The following is a 16279-nucleotide window of genomic DNA, read 5'->3' as shown; positions in this document are numbered from 1 at the left end:
TAGGGATAACATGGAAGTGTTTGGTGGCTTCTCAATTCATCCCTGTTTGGATCCTAAGGAATTAATGGTGTTAAGCTAAATGCTAGCATAGTGGCGCAGTGTGCTACAGCGAATAATGTTACCTTACTGTAGCAGAAGAGATATAAAATGAACATGCTGTAGAAGTCATTATATAATATATATATATATATATATATATATATATATATATATATATATATATATATATATCACTGAACATTCAAGCAATTCCAACATAACACTATTTTTTCAGTGTCTCAATCAATTTAAAGATGTCAAAAACATGTCAAGCCCCTCCATTCTGATTAAAATTCAAATATGGATATAACTAATAACTTTACTATTTTATTATAATTCCTTTTATTGATTTTTAAACTAACCACACTAGCTATTAAATGTTAAATTGATAGCTCTAATTATTACACATCGGTTTTAACAATCAGTTCTACTATTAACATTACAAATCAGTACAGGTTTGTGTGAGCTTTAATTTTTAATTCAATCATTCAGCTAAGTTGTAGAAAATGCTGATGTTCCATAACATTAATTATTCATTAATGATTAAGACAGTGAGAGTGTAAATCAGGGTTCTGCCCTTCATAATGACCTTCCCTTCCAGCATCAGTGTGTATGAAGCTTGTAATTGCTCTGCTCTGTGATTACACTCAACTAACTCTGAGGGTAGATACTTTATATACCACCTTCTGTCATTACACAGCTCTAATGCACACACAAGCTTTCTGATCACTGTGCATTTCAAATAAATTTCTGGAGAAAAAAAACTTACACTGCTGTTCCAAATTTTGACAAATTAATACTTTTATTCAGCAAGGATGCATTGCATTTTTCATTCACAATCTCCACATTTAATATTGATAATTTTTTGTAATTTCTGAAAGATCATGTGACACTAAAGACTATTTAAAGAGTATTTTTAAATTGTAAAAATCTTTCACATTAAAAGTTTTTACTGTATGTTGTGATCACATGAATTCAGGTGAACATTCAATATTTATATGTATATATATATATATATATATATATATTTAGAAATCGCACCTTCAGGGAAAGAGAGTTAAGCACTCAAGTTTGAATTTATATCTCAAAGAGCTGTGCAGTTGGTAATAACGTCCCAAGGTTACGTATGTAACCCTAGTTCCTTGAAGGAACGAGACGCTGCGTCGAAACGCTTTTGGGGAACGTCCCTGACGAGACCGACTCTGAATATCGTGTGCAATCAGTCCATCGGAAAGGCGTGACGTCACGGGCGGGGTGACGTAGCGACCAGGAAGCTATAAAAGCACGTGCCGTGCAGCTGGCTTCAGCTTCGAGTAGGGAAGCAAGCGCCAGCAGGGGTGCCGGGAGTATGGCTCTGCGACGCAGCGTCTCGTTCCTTCAAGGAACTAGGGTTACATACGTAACCTTGGGACGTTCCTTTTCAGGAACTTGAGCTGCGTCGAAACGCTTTTGGGGAACGATGTGCCAACGCTGCCAGACTTCCAAATCCCTGCCTAGTGTGTAGTCAAAAGAGCACAGCTAAGACGAGAGGACAGAAGAGCCCGGCGTGGCTCGCATGTCAAGATCGTAAAATCGGACAAATGTGGAGGGCGTGGACCACCCCGCAGCGTTGCAGATGTCCAAGAGGGACACACCTGCTGAGAAGGCCTTGGAGGCCGCCATACTCCGAGTAGAGTGAGCCTTGGCCCCCAAAGGGGGGGGAAGACCAGAGGACTCATAGGAGAGGTTGATAGCCTCGACTATCCAACGACTAAGGGTCTGCTTGGTGGCAGGAGAACCCTTGTTAGAAGGACCGTAGCAAACAAGCAATTGGTCTGATTTTCTCCACAGGGCAGCTCTGTGGACGTATGCGTCCAGTGCTCGCACTGGACACATACAGTTTAGCTTCTCTTGGTCGTGCTCCCGAAAGGGAGGAGGACAGAAGGCCTGCAGTACGATAGGCTGTGGTGTAACAGAGGGAACCTTCGGAACGTAACCCGCTCGAGGGTATAAAAATGCTTTGGCCATACCAGGGGCAAAGTCTAAGTAGGTAGGGGCCACCGAAAGGGCCTGAAGATCTCCAACTCTCTTTAGTGAGGTGATTGCCAGTAATAGGGCAGTTTTAAGTGTCAGATGTCTATCTGAGATATCTTGTATAGGCTCGAATGGAGCTTTACAAAGAGCCTCTAGAACCACAACCAAATCCCAGGGGGGAACACGGGATCGTACTGGAGGTCTCAGCCTCAGCGCACCGCGAAGGAAACGTGTAACTAGGGGGTGTCTACCCACTGACTGACCATTGAAAGGGACGTGGAAAGCAGCTATGGCCGCCACGTAAACCTTTAAGGTGGAGTGGGATAACCCCGCAGAGAGCCTGGCTTGTAAAAACTCCAGAACTGTACCAACTGGGCAGTCTGCTGGGTCAAGCTGGCGGTCTCTGCACCATGAAGTGAAGAGCTTCCACTTCAGGGCGTACAGTTTCCTCGTAGAGGGAGCTCTGGATTGGAGTAGGGTCTCAACAACCTCGGTTGAGAGACCGGCTGCTAACAGCTGTGCCCCCTCAGGGGCCACACCCACAGCCTCCACAACTCCGGGCGAGGGTGAATTATCGTGCCCTGCGCCTGTGAGAGTAGGTCTGTCCTGATCGGTATCTCCCACGGAGAGCCGTCGAGGAACGAGACTAGATCTGAGAACCATACTCGGCCCGGCCAGAACGGGGCTACTAGTAGTAGACGGGCCCCGTCCCGGCGTACTCTCGCCAGAACTCCCGGGAGCAGAGCGATAGGGGGAAAAGCGTACAGACGAAGCCTCGGCCAGGTCTGTACCATAGCGTCCAGTCCCAGAGGAGCTGGATGAACTAGAGAGAACCAGAGGGGACATTGCGATGTCTCCTGAGTCGCAAAGAGGTCCACCTGAGCTGTACCAAATACTCTCCATATCTGCTTCACCACCTCGGGGTGAAGCATCCATTCCCCGGGCCTCGGCCCCTGTCTCGACAGTATGTCTGCTCCCACATTCAATCTCCCAGGAATATACGCTGCTCTGATCGAGAGGAGCTTGCCCTGGGACCACAGAAGGATCTGGTGTGCCAGCTTGTACAAGGGGTGCGAACGCAGACCCCCCTGGTGATTGATATAAGAGACCACTGATGTGTTGTCGGTGCGCACCAACACATGGTGACCTCTCAGGTCCGGGAGGAAATATTTCAATGCTCGATAGACCGCTAGTATCTCTAGGCAATTGATGTGCCATGTTAGATGGCGACCACTCCACAGACCGCGGGCAGGGTGGCCACTCATGACCGCACCCCAACCGGTGAGGGACGCATCTGTCGCTAGCGTTACACGGCGACAAGGAACTCCCAGCACAGGGCCCTGATTCAAGAACCAAGGTTTCCTCCACATGTCTAAGGCACGAAGGCACCGCCGCGTGACCTTGATAACTCGACGTGGATTTCCCCTCGGGGAAAAACCCTTGGACTTGAGCCACCACTGTAGGGGTCTCATGTACAGCAGGCCAAAAGGTATCACGTTGGACGCAGCTGCCATCAGCCCTAACAATCTCTGGAATTGTTTGACAGTGAGTGACTGGCCTTCTTTGACTCTCTCGACTGATGTGAGGATCGACTCGATCCGAGCAGGAGACAAGCGTGCCTGCATCGTGGTCGAATTCCACACTACGCCTAGATAGGTGGTTCTCTGAACTGGAGAAAGTACACTCTTCTTGGCGTTTAGTCTCAAACCCAGCTCCCCCATGTGTGCGAGAACGACATCTCGATGTCGAGCCGCCATCTGCTCTGATTGAGCTAGGATCAACCAATCGTCGATATAATTTAAAATGCGGATGCCCTGCATACGGAGGGATACCAGAGCCGCATCCATACATTTCGTGAACGTGCGGGGTGAGAGTGCGAGGCCAAAGGGAAGTACTCGATATTGATAAGCTTTGCCCCCGAAAGCGAACCTCAGAAACTTCCTGTGTTGTGGAAGGATGGATATGTGGAAGTATGCATCTTTGAGATCTATTGTGACAAACCAGTCCTCGGATCTGATTTGAGCTACAACCTGGTTGACAGTGAGCATCTTGAACTTCAGTGACATAACTGAGCGGTTCAGGAGACGCAAGTCCAGGATCGGACGCAACCCCCCATCCTTCTTTGGAACTATGAAATACCGGCTGTAAAATCCGGATTCCCTGTCTAGAGGAGGGACCACCTCGATGGCCTCCTTCCTTAATAGGGTATTCACTTCTTGTTCCATAACCAGAGCCTGCTGGGGGCCGACCACAGTCGGTGTAACCCCGTTGAACTTCGGTGGTGGATGACCGAACTGAATGCAATAGCCTCTTTCTATTGTACGCAGGACCCATTGAGATACATTTGGCAGTAGCTTCCACGCTGCTAAATAATCTACTAAGGGAATCAGTCTCTCGAGACTGACCTCTGGTGTAAGAGGCCCCCGAAGGGGCGGCGAGCATCCCAGCTCCGCTACGGTCACGGGCGGAAGTAACTGGGAGTGGTGCTCGCTGGAGGCCGCTGCGCCCTGAAACTCTGGCAGGGTTGGCAGACCGACCTCCTGAGGGTACTGAGGTGAGACGGGCACCGTGTAATGAGGTGAACCGCGCTCTACCCCAGCAGGGGCTACCCTCTGGATCCTGGCGTCAGGATCGTTTCGTCGAGGACTTCCGGGCTTCGATGACAGATCTTAAATCGGCTTTCGCCCTAGAAGCCCCCAACTCAGAGCGTCGTTGCCCTCGGTCCCGACGTGGGGGAGCACGAGTGGCGACGCTCTGTTTTTGCGCTACCCGGTGTGAGGAGCCGGTATGTGGCGTGGTCATCTCCCGCCCAGATGTACCACGAGAGCGACGAGGGAGGAAACTCTGGAACGCCGCCGCCTGCTTGTGCGCCTCCTGGAACCTGTCGACGACAGTATTAACTGTGTCGCCGAACAGGCCCGAGGCTTGAAGCGGGGCGTCCAGGAGGCAGACCCTGTCCCGTTCTTTAATTTCTGACAGGGTCAGCCACAAATGCCTCTCCGCGGCCACTAAAGCTGCCATAGACCGCCCAATTGCGCGAGCGGTCTCCTTAGTGGCGCGGAGGGAGAGATCAGCGGTCTTCCTGAGTTCTTCAATCTCCTCAGACTTAATCCCCTCCCCCTCATCGACATCTCTCAGCAGGTCAGCCTGATAAGCTTGCAGGACTGCCATAGTATGAAGGCACGCCCCAGCCTGACCTGCTGCCACATAACCTTTGCCCACTAGCGATGATGTAACTCGAAGCGGCTTAGTGGGCAATGTCGGAGCCTTTAGAGACGAGGCCGAACCGGGTGACAGATAGCTCGCGAGCGTCTGTTCAGCCCGTGGCATCGCTCTATAACCACGCTCTCCCAGCCCCATCACGTTGCCATAGTATAGTGAATCAGGGCCAAAGAGGCGGGTCGAATACGGGTGTTTCCACGATCTCGATAACTCGTCATGGAGATCGGGAAAATATGGAAGGCTCCGACGTGGAGGTGGTTGCTGCGGCCGCAGAAAGCGTTCATCTAATTTGCTTCTCTGCGGCTCAGTCTGTTTTTCAGCAGGCCAGTCAATTTTTAATTTATCTACTGCCCGCGTGACCACCTCCAACAGCTCCTCATACTGGGGCGACAGGGGTGGCGAATCCCCAGCAACAGTCTCCACATCGACCTCCTCGGAGGACGAGAGGTGAAGAGCTGATCCCTCACCCTGGGGGGAAGAAACCGACGAGCGTGCTTCCGAACCCAGGGTTTGGGCGCCGGATCTGGCAGATGAGGAAGGAGATAAGGACTGGCCCGTCTCCATTCCTTCTGACAGATCCACCTGCGAGCCCCACGAGTGCAGCAGCCGCTCTGCCTCGGCAGAAGCGGGGCCAGCACCGCGAGGAACGCTGGTAAAGGCTCCCTCCTCGAAGAGAGCCCTCCGGGATCGAAGCGTCCGCATTGGCAAACGTTCACAATGCGGGCAGTCGGCCCCCTCGAGAGCCGACTCAGCGTGCTTCGATCCCAGGCAAGCCACGCACAGCATGTGTGTATCCCCACTCGTAATGTAGCGAGTGCAGGGAGGAACACACAGTCTGTAACGCGGCTTGGAATCGCCCTTCAAATGTTTGGTGTTTTGCTTTTGTTTAGGCATATTGTAGCTGTTTTAGCGATCTTTTTAAGCTAAGGGACAGACAACAATAAATAGGACCAACAGACAGACTTTTGCACATGCACACACAGAGCGCTTGCTGACAGATTCGAAGCTGAAGCCAGCTGCACGGCACGTGCTTTTATAGCTTCCTGGTCGCTACGTCACCCCGCCCGTGACGTCACGCCTTTCCGATGGACTGATTGCACACGATATTCAGAGTCGGTCTCGTCAGGGACGTTCCCCAAAAGCGTTTCGACGCAGCTCGAGTTCCTGAAAAGGAACTTCTTTCTGCTACATGTACGTTCACTACATTAACTATTATTATTATTATCATTTATTTATTTCTGTGAAAAAAAAGAAGAAAAAATAATTTATTTGTTCTCTAAGAACAGCCGTTCCAACCATAATATATTTAGGAGCAACTAAAGCTTCTACTTTCTCAGTTTTTATCTTAATAACAAAAAAAAAAAAAAAGTTATTGATTTTGTGAAGATACATGAATATGAAGGATGGTAGTGCAGTTAAATACAACACAAACCATTTCACATCCTGTCAGGGTTCTGGGGCCCGTTTCACTAAGGAGGTTCAACCAACTCTGAGTTTAAACTTGAACTCTGAGTTGACTTACCCTGAGATGGGAAACTCTGAATAGATCCTATTTACAGTAGGCTAAGTGCAAGTAGCTCTAGATGCTATTTACAGAAAAAATGTACAGTGAAAATCGTGATATATTCTATTTACCATGTAAAAGTAGCAGTTCTTTGCAACAGGCTAAATGAGTTATTTATTTATTTATTTTTTTCGGGTCCTATAAGCCTAAAGTAAAGTTAATTAACCAGTGCTAAATTTACAGAGCTCCCAGCTGAGCTAAAGCACAACAGAGGAATGAAAAGGCATTTCTGAGAGGAAAATGTCATTCAGACTCAATCTGTGAACTCAAGACTCTTCAATCAAATGAAAAGCCATTGCAGCTCACCCTACTAGCTGCATTCATATTACATGGCTTTAGAAATTGGCCATATTCACCTTGTTTGTTCTTTTCTCCTTCTCTTTGGGTCTCGTTTGTAATGGGTTTCTTGCAACATTACATCAGCAAGACATTACAGCCCCTGGCTAGGACATCAGGGTTAATGATAATTAGTTTTTCAGAGGTTTTTAAAACCAAATAATTATCTCAAAAGGACTGTTCTGTTCTTCTATTTATTTAGATTTATACTAATTTCACAGCTTTTTTTTCTGTTAATGTAAAACTTCCTAATTTAATGGAATGATTAAGTTAAAACCATAGACCCAAATGACCAATTGGTAAGGTAAAAAAAAAAAGTGATGAAATGTAATGTTCAGACAAAAAATGCTTGAATCTGAAGGATAATTTGATGTTATGGTCCATTTTTTTTACAGCACATCTGAAGGGGCGAGACAGAAATCAAGACATTATCAGTTAACATGTGAGAACAAGCTGTGCTCTCAGTGCATCCTGGGAGTGACTGAGAAACAATTCCCAAAATGTCAGTCAATCAATCAACAGATTGGGGAAGTCGTGGCCTAATGGTTAGAGAGTCAGACTCGTTACTCAAAAGGTTGTGAGTTTGAGTCTCGGGCCGGCAGGAATTGTAGGTGGTGGGAGTGAATGTACACTGCTCTCTCCACCTTCAGTACCACGACTGAGGTGCCCTTGAGCATGGCATTGAACCCCCAACTGCTCCCTGGGCACTGCAGCATAAATGGCTGCCCACTGCTCTGGGTGTGTGTTCATGGTGTGTGTGTTCACTATTGTGTGTGCACTTTGGATAGGTTAAATGCAGAGCATGAATTCTGAGTATGGGTCACCATACTTGGCTGTATAATGTCACTTTCACTTCACAATCAAAGACTGTTATTATTACAAAAAAAGAACATACTTTCTGAATTCAATCAATTTTCAGCAACTCAAAACCCATGTTTACTGTTGGTAAGACGCTGAATGTGCAGAGTGAGATTCAAAGCATCCTGCCATGTCCTTAGGAACAACCAGGACTGAGAAAAGAGCAATAAATGAATGTGTTGTTGAAAATGGTCTCTGTGACACACATTACTGGCCATGAAGAGCACTGGGACTATTCCCAGTGGGTCGGCCAAGTTGTCAAAACCAAGTTTGTAACAAATAGTTTCAGGAAAAAAGTTCTGATCTTGTCAGGCCAGCTCATTTGTTCAACTGGGTGGGTAGTTAATATCTCAGCTGATCTTTCTAGAAAACTCGGAGCCACATACAGTACTAACCACACTCTAACCAACAAACTATTAGCAAAGTTCACAGTAAATATAACGTTCAAACGTCTGTGGTTTTCTTTCTTTTTCCTTTTCTTTCTTTTTTTTTTCATAATAATGATACAATATAATGAATATAGTATAGTATAATAATGTTTTATTATGCAAGGGTGCATTAAATTGATCCATCAAAGAACTTTTCTTTACATTTTCATTTTTATAATTATAGTTTACAGACTTAAATGTATACCATATAAATACATTTTACATCTACAATATTACCGTTTTACTGTAAATTTGGTCAAATAAATTTAGTCATGGTAAGTATAAGAGAAAAAAAAACACCCTCTTGCCATCCCCAAATGTTTAAACGGTATTGAACATAAATTCATAATTGAACATAATTATGATAGCACATTGATATATTTAATGGCTAATGTTTAAAAACATGCTGGGAAAAAATATTATTGAAACCAAGCTGCAAAAAGGACTTGTTCTGAACTGTGACTTAACATGGATGAACGCATTAACACACTAACGCCTCCACAGTAATAAGTCAATGCCTACTTTCACATCATTGCCTCCCTTGCCGGCCCACTGACACCCAATGCATTTTCCTAATGAAGTGGCTGATTGTGTCAGTTACAGGATTATATGTTTGGTTCAATGCATGTCTGCGCGAATTGTTTGTAATCCAGTAAATATATGTGTAATAATGTCTGTTCTACATGATCACCGAAAAAATGTATTTGAATTTAAATGATTATTAATAAATATTAATTATGAGACACAAAGCTAGTAGCAATGGTTACTCTGGCTCAACTGAACATTTGAACAAGAATTAAAGTTGTTTTAATAATAATAATAATAATAATAACCTCCAATTGGTGTGCTAGAGATGTAATCAGGGTAACAATTGAGAATAATGGTCTGTAGTTAACAAGTAACTGTGAAGAAAGTAAGTACTACATTAGCACTGGTAGTACTATAACACTGAACTTAATACTATTAACTAATATGGAAGCAATATTAACTAAGCAGTAAGTAATAGCAAATTTAGGACAAAAATAGCTCCTCGTTAGGTATTCAATGCTAAATAAAAATATCCGTATTGAGAACTATTTGCTAACTATGAACAATCAATAAAAAATAACCAATTAATTACTAATCAAAACAGTAACATGTCTAAAAGTTAAGTATTTTTTACATTTTTTAAGGTAAGTGGCTGCAATCAATTTATTTTAGCTACATTTAACTCATTAATAAACTCATTTTGTTGGATATTAGTCAACTAAATGTGTTTAAATGTAGATAAAATAAATAAAATGATTACAACCACTTACCTTTTTTTTTTTTTTGGTGTACCTATTACTTGTACTACATAATAACTTAACAACAGACCATTATTCTAAAGGGTTACCGTAATCAGCACATCTAACATTGTTATATTTAGTCAAGTTATATTTAGTTTGATAATTATAACTCTTTGTATGCACTTGAGTTTCTCATGGACAGTGGTTCCACATGACAACCTGTTATCTCCACTCAGATCCTTAATGTAGGATGAACTAAAGAGAATTGAGTGAACTCAACTAAAATTACACGTCCTAATAACTGAAATTCATTGTGTCCCAATAACTTGATTGAGTCATGTGGAGCACTGTCCATCTGTAGTAGTTTTGGATGTGTGTGTGACAATAGACTTTCAGTGAATGTCTACTTTTGAATGTCACCGTCTTTGAAAATCACTTGCACAAACATATGCCACTTTTCCACTGCATGGTACGGCACGGCACGGCACGGCACAGTTCACTTTTCTTTTTCTTTTTCTTTTTTTTTAACTGGGTACAGTACCTGGTACTTTTTTTTTTGTACCACCACGGTTGAGGTTCCAAGTGAACCATGAATAATCCTGTGCACTCTAAAGCAATACTAAACTGCAGTGGAAATGCAAATTGTGCTGAGTCGAGCCGTGCCGTACCGTACTGAGCCGAGTCATACCACGCAGTGGAAAAGCACCAATACTGTACTGTATATGACCATTATTCATCACCTGGATTGTTCAAAACTCTTCTACACATGACAGGGCCAATTATACTTTTCCTATGCAAAGATGTCAACCATAATAATGTGCAGAAGACAGACTTGCTAACTGCAAAGAGTAGGCAAGGCACCACAGTTGTATAAAAAAAAAATACATTAATCAGTACATACAGTAGGACAGTTGTTTTGTTTTACATGTTTTATGAAATGTTATGTATAAATGATGCATTGTCTAATTAAATATGTACTAATTTGCCTACATTTCTAGAAGAAAAATCGGAACACTGGATAAAGTCGGGTTCAAAATTCTTCTTTCATTTTGTTGACAAATTAGAGTTGAAGTTGTTTACATTGGGGACTTTGTATATCTCTTTTATAACTCCATAAATCAAAAATACTGTCAACAGCCAGAAAATAAGAAACCATGTTTTTAAGAATAAAATGTCATATAAATAAGGTGAATGATATATGAACGAACTGCTCAAAAGTAGGATAGGTATAAAACTTTAAAGTTTATTATATGTAAGTGCTCCTGAAGAGGTGATCTCTGCATGAAGAAAAAAAAAATCATTTTGAGATTTCTATAGATATCTATTGTAGATAGATAGATAGATAGATAGATAGATAGATAGATAGATAGATAGATAGATAGATAGATAGATAATCTATTGCAAATAGATAAGAGGCATTTAATTAAACACTTAAAGGCACAATATGCAAATTTTTTTTGTTAAAATATCCCAAAACCATTAGAACAGTGTCATATATTTTGCTGAATTGTGTACCTACATTATCCCAAATGTTTCGAAGAATGTTTAAAGCAAGAGAAATAAGCAGTTTTAACTAGTGACATGGACTGTCTCCATAGTGTCATTGTGTCACCTGCCAATGACATTATAACTGTCACATTTGGTAAACCGTGATCTCTGGGTTTTGCACTTTGTGGGTGAAGTCGGTGTGTTACGCGTCAGCACTGATTAGTTTGTGGGCATCTCCGTTAATTGTCATCAGCAACAGCTGTCACTTATTACTCATCCCTATATATTGGCTTGTCTAGCGTCTTGTGTTCGTGAGAGCGTTGTTTCATGTTTATGACCTATGCTTTGCTTTCTTGTGTGTTTCTGCGTTGGATGTCCGTGTCTCCCCGGAACCCCGTCCACTCCACGCAACCCACCACCAAGCAACACCACTTACCTTCGGCTCGCTTCCCCGCAGTTCCTGTGTTACCCTCTCCTGCTGCCTACTCACCTCCGCCTTCCGGATACTTCACTCATCATCACCATCTTGGACTGTGCATTCCTCCCAGCGTTGTTTGTGTCTCAAGTACTGTCTGTATCATTGTCTTCATTAAATATCATTAATCTCGCACTTGCTTCCTGCCACTCCTTCACACAGTCGTTACAACAATCTCTCGATTTATAGTTTTGTTTTGTAGAAAACGTGGAAACACCAAAGACACTTTAATATGTTGTGTGTTTTAATAGACTGGTGATGACCACACAGAGAAGCATAATAACAGAACTTTCAAATGTATCTAGTATGAGAAAATGGCACTGCCTCCCATATATGCATGACTGGAAGGAGTGGAAGTGGTCGAGCTTTTGAGCTGCTTGTCACACTCGTTCAGCGCTCTAGTTTCGCTTCGATGGCTTTCAGCCTCACCCTGCTTCATTCTACTACGTTAATAAATCATTTGCTCATCTATGAACATGATTTCTGCCCAAGTCCCATCGGATTATATTGGCTATTTGGATGAAGACGACAACTCCCATTTTGAATATGTGCCCTCCAGCGCCAAAAATTACAAATTTGTGCCTTTAAATGCAGATCTGGACTGGGGCTAAAATTTGACACTGCAAATCCAGCCATCTGATAGAGCTTCTGTGCCCATTAATGTGGGTCTTTAATTGTCAATTAGTCTTGGCAATATATTGTAGATCACGTGGGCATGAAAAAAGATAAAAGACAAAAGATGATAGACAAGTGATGGTTTCTCTGATTTTGAATGTTTTCTGAGTGTTGGTGCTAGTGAGAGAGTCCGTTTTAATTGCATTTTCACAAGCTGAACCAATCTTACATGGAAAGAAGCCAGTGGAATGATCCAAAGTCACATATTTGTTCTCCTTAATGAAGGTATCAGAACTGACCAAATGATCCCTTATGTTACATCCTCTATAATATGAGAAAAGGGAAGGCTCCTTGTCATCGGCTCTCAGAACATGCCAATGTTTATTGATGATAGACTTGATTGCCTGACTATGAACAGTTAAGGTGGTACAACACATACAGTATAAGGAGGTCTTTGAGATGTCTTGGACTGTAAATTAACTGGTGTAGAATTTACCATTTCAATTGCTTGCTTAAGCAATTTATCAGGATATCCTCTAAAAAGAAACCTCTTGATTCTGAGAAATTAACTGTTAGGGACAACTTTCTTCAGAGGAATGTAAGCTTTTTGCATGGGGAAAAAAATTATATTTTTGAAAATTGCTTCTATATTAAATTTGATCATTGGAATAAGGCTGTTTAGATAATCAATAAAACGATCAAAATCATAATCTCCTGTCCAAAAAAAAAAAAAGGTAATCAATGTAATGTTTGAAAAACTTAATCAGTGTTCAGAGTCAGTGATATTACAGCGAGTTGCTGGTGATGAGATCATCCTATTTCTGGTCTTTGCACATTATTTCCATTTTGATTAATGGCAAATGACCATGAGGAGCAGAGAGTGATCAAAAACACAGGTCTAATATACAGGTGCTGGTCATATAATTAGAATATCATCAAAAAGTTGATTTACACTAATTCCATTCAAAAAGTGAAACTTGTATATTATATTTATTCATTACACACAGACTGATATATTTCAAATTTTTATTTCTTTTAATTTTGATGTTTATAACTGACAACTAAGGAAAATCCAACTATGGATTTTCAACTATGGACAGGAGAATGGTGCTTTGTTTCCACCTTTTGGAGATTTGGAAGGGTTGGTTGCTTTGAGGAAGATGTGTCTGAAGAATTAAGGGTTTTGATGAGAGTCAGCAAGAGGAGTTTTGGGATTTGTTGGTTGATTTCCAACATTGTTTCGCATTTGAGGATGCGCATTTTGAGCACCACATCTGGTGCTGCACAAAACTGAGATAGGAGATGGCATGCCTATTAGGTTGCAGCCTCGTAGGCTCCCTTTTGCCCGCAATGATGCTGATGATAAGGTCTTGCTGGACATTTATTACTGAGCCTTCTGAGAGTGTGTGGGCCGCACTGGTGGTCATGGTACCTAAAAAGGGGGGTCAGTGGAGATTTTGTGTTGACTATAGGCACCTTAATGAGGTCACCAGGATGGACTCACATCCCATCCCTCGGGTGGATGTGTCACTGGACCTCGTAGCTGGGTCATCATGGATCACTTCCCTGGACCTGTGCACTGGCTATTAGCAGGTGCCACTTGTTCCCAATGCCAGACCAAAAACGGCTTTTTGTTCAAGTAGGGGGTTATGGAAGTTCAGAGTGCTCTGCTTCGTCCTCTGCAATGTGCAGACTACCTTGGCTAGGTTAATGGATGGTGTTATCAGGTATTCCACTGTCAGAGTGTCCGGTGTACCTGGATGACATCCTGGTCCATGGTAGATCTTTTCAGGCCTTTTTAGAGGCTCTCAGGCATGTCCTTGGTCATGTGAGCGAGTCTGGCTTGAAGCTGCACCCAAAGAAATTTCATTTTTTTAGGAGGGAGGTGACATTCTTGGGGCACAAGCTTAGGAGGCAGGGGATAGGCACAAAGAAAGAGAAGGTGCAGGCAGGTGAGTGAGTGGCCCACTCCTACAACTTCACATCAGTTTGAAAATTATTTAGGGTTAGCCACGTATTACGGGAGGTTTGTGCAGAATTTTTCTACCATTGCAGACCCAGAGTTTTCCATAAAGTGTGCCTTAAAGAAATATAAAACTATTATTACAAAATGTATTGCACAATTAAATTATTTTACTAAATTAAAAGCGATCTAAAACATACTGTAGAAAGAAATTGTTAAAAAATGAGAGCGAGAAGAGAGAGAGAGAGAGAGAGAGAGAGAGAGAGAGAGAGAAAGAGCAGATAACACAAGGTAAGAGAGCAGGAGACCCTGACAGATAAAAGTAGCCCAGGGAGAGATGTTGATACCCTCCCTAACCTGGACACTACAGCAGATAAGTGAACACCAGCCTTACATTCTCAGATAACAGCAGGGAGGGCGAAGGCTGCAGACACTCTGACAGAAACACCAACGCTGCATATGTATCATCCATAAGAGTTTATAAAGGTTGCTGTGACCAGACAGATGCCTTGGACAAAAAAAAAAAAAAAAACAACTTTTATTACCATTATTAATGCTGATTCTTGCCAGTGATTTTAGTATATTATTGGGCCGGTATGACAAGGAATAAAATGCATACCACTAAATGCTTGCCAAACAGTCCTAATGCTCATAATCATAATAACACAGCACAACTATAGAGGGCTGAGGTTACTAGCACACTGTCATTAGCTTGTATTTCAGTTTAACAGCCACCTAAACATGATAATTAGCATAATCAAACAAAACCTGTAATCATCCGTGAGCGCAATTAACAAGGAAACAGCAAATAAACTTGTAGTCCCTTACCTGTCTAACAAAAAAAACAACAACTCATGACTCAGGATTTTCTCCTTCATCAAATGTGTGAGGTATACCAATGTTAAGCTCATGTTTTGTCTTTGTCAGTATTTCCGTCTTCTGACTTCAGACCTTTTCTGCTTCTTCAGCTGCATAAGGACTGTTTATTCTGTTGTCTCGGCTAGTCTATATAGTTCATTGTCTAGGTTTGAATCACCAAACTACATGATACATGGCAAAATAAAGTACAGTGTATCCATTTCTGACTATTGAATGTGATTTGAGCACTTCTATTACTAAACTCCTGTGATTTAAGGACCTACATCTTACATACTGTAATTAAATAACTGCTTATAGAAAACTATTATGGGGGACAGTCTACAGTCTCAAATAAGTGTATGCCATTCAGATGACTCTTCACAAAAACACATAATGCCATGTGTGAAACTGTTTGAATTAGCACCAAATGAATTATTTAACATGGAAATCACTCTTTTCTCAGAAAAACACACTGCTACGCTTGTTTTCTGCTCACTTTGGCGAGACTCTGACTCAGTGAGACTGATTGCAAACAAATGGCAGTCAGATTGCCAGCAAGGTCACAGCTGGAGATATTAAAGCCTCGCAGCATCAGGACAACAAAGACAAAGTATAACAAAGTGGAAAACGAAATACCAATAGAAAAACGAAACATTCGTTGAGTAGGTATCATAAAGAGCAGGCAATATTTAAGTGAATGAAAAAACAAGTGAAAAAAAAAGTATGCTCACACTCTCACCCGTCTCACACACAAGGACAAACAAACCATGCGATGGTCTTTTAAGATCGAACACCCATGAGGAGGTTGACGAAATGTAAACATTACACATGAAACAGAATAGAAATGTGGAGCAATGAAGAGCATGATCACATGGGTATGGATTTAAAAGGCCCCATTTATTAACCCTGGTGATCTGGTTTTGGCGAGATGTTCGGAGCTGATGTGTGGGATGAGTCAGAATGACTTAATGTTTACATTACCAATGAGATGTTGTTGCATCCATTTCTGACTATTGAATGTGATTTGAGCACTTCTATTACTAAACTCCTGTGATTTAAGCACCACTATCGTGGTAGGATCACCTTAGATGTATGTTAATACAAGATTTTAATAGGGCTTGAGAGACCAAAATATTCAGGCTGAGGACAAAC

The 16279-nt window shown here is 42.4% G+C and overlaps 1 protein-coding gene across 5 annotated transcripts in view; it reads right to left on the bottom strand.

The window, feature by feature from the left end:
* asic2 (acid-sensing (proton-gated) ion channel 2) overlaps positions 1 to 16279 on the bottom strand; it is a 391397-nt gene that overhangs the window by 24735 nt on the left and 350383 nt on the right. The gene's annotated exons all lie outside the window — the stretch shown is intronic.

The sequence above is a fragment of the Carassius carassius genome, chromosome 1 (assembly GCF_963082965.1).
Source record: "Carassius carassius chromosome 1, fCarCar2.1, whole genome shotgun sequence".
Taxonomy (NCBI): Eukaryota; Metazoa; Chordata; class Actinopteri; order Cypriniformes; family Cyprinidae; genus Carassius; species Carassius carassius.
Note: the sequence above shows the minus strand (reverse complement) of the source record. Positions and strands in the feature narration are given on the sequence as shown.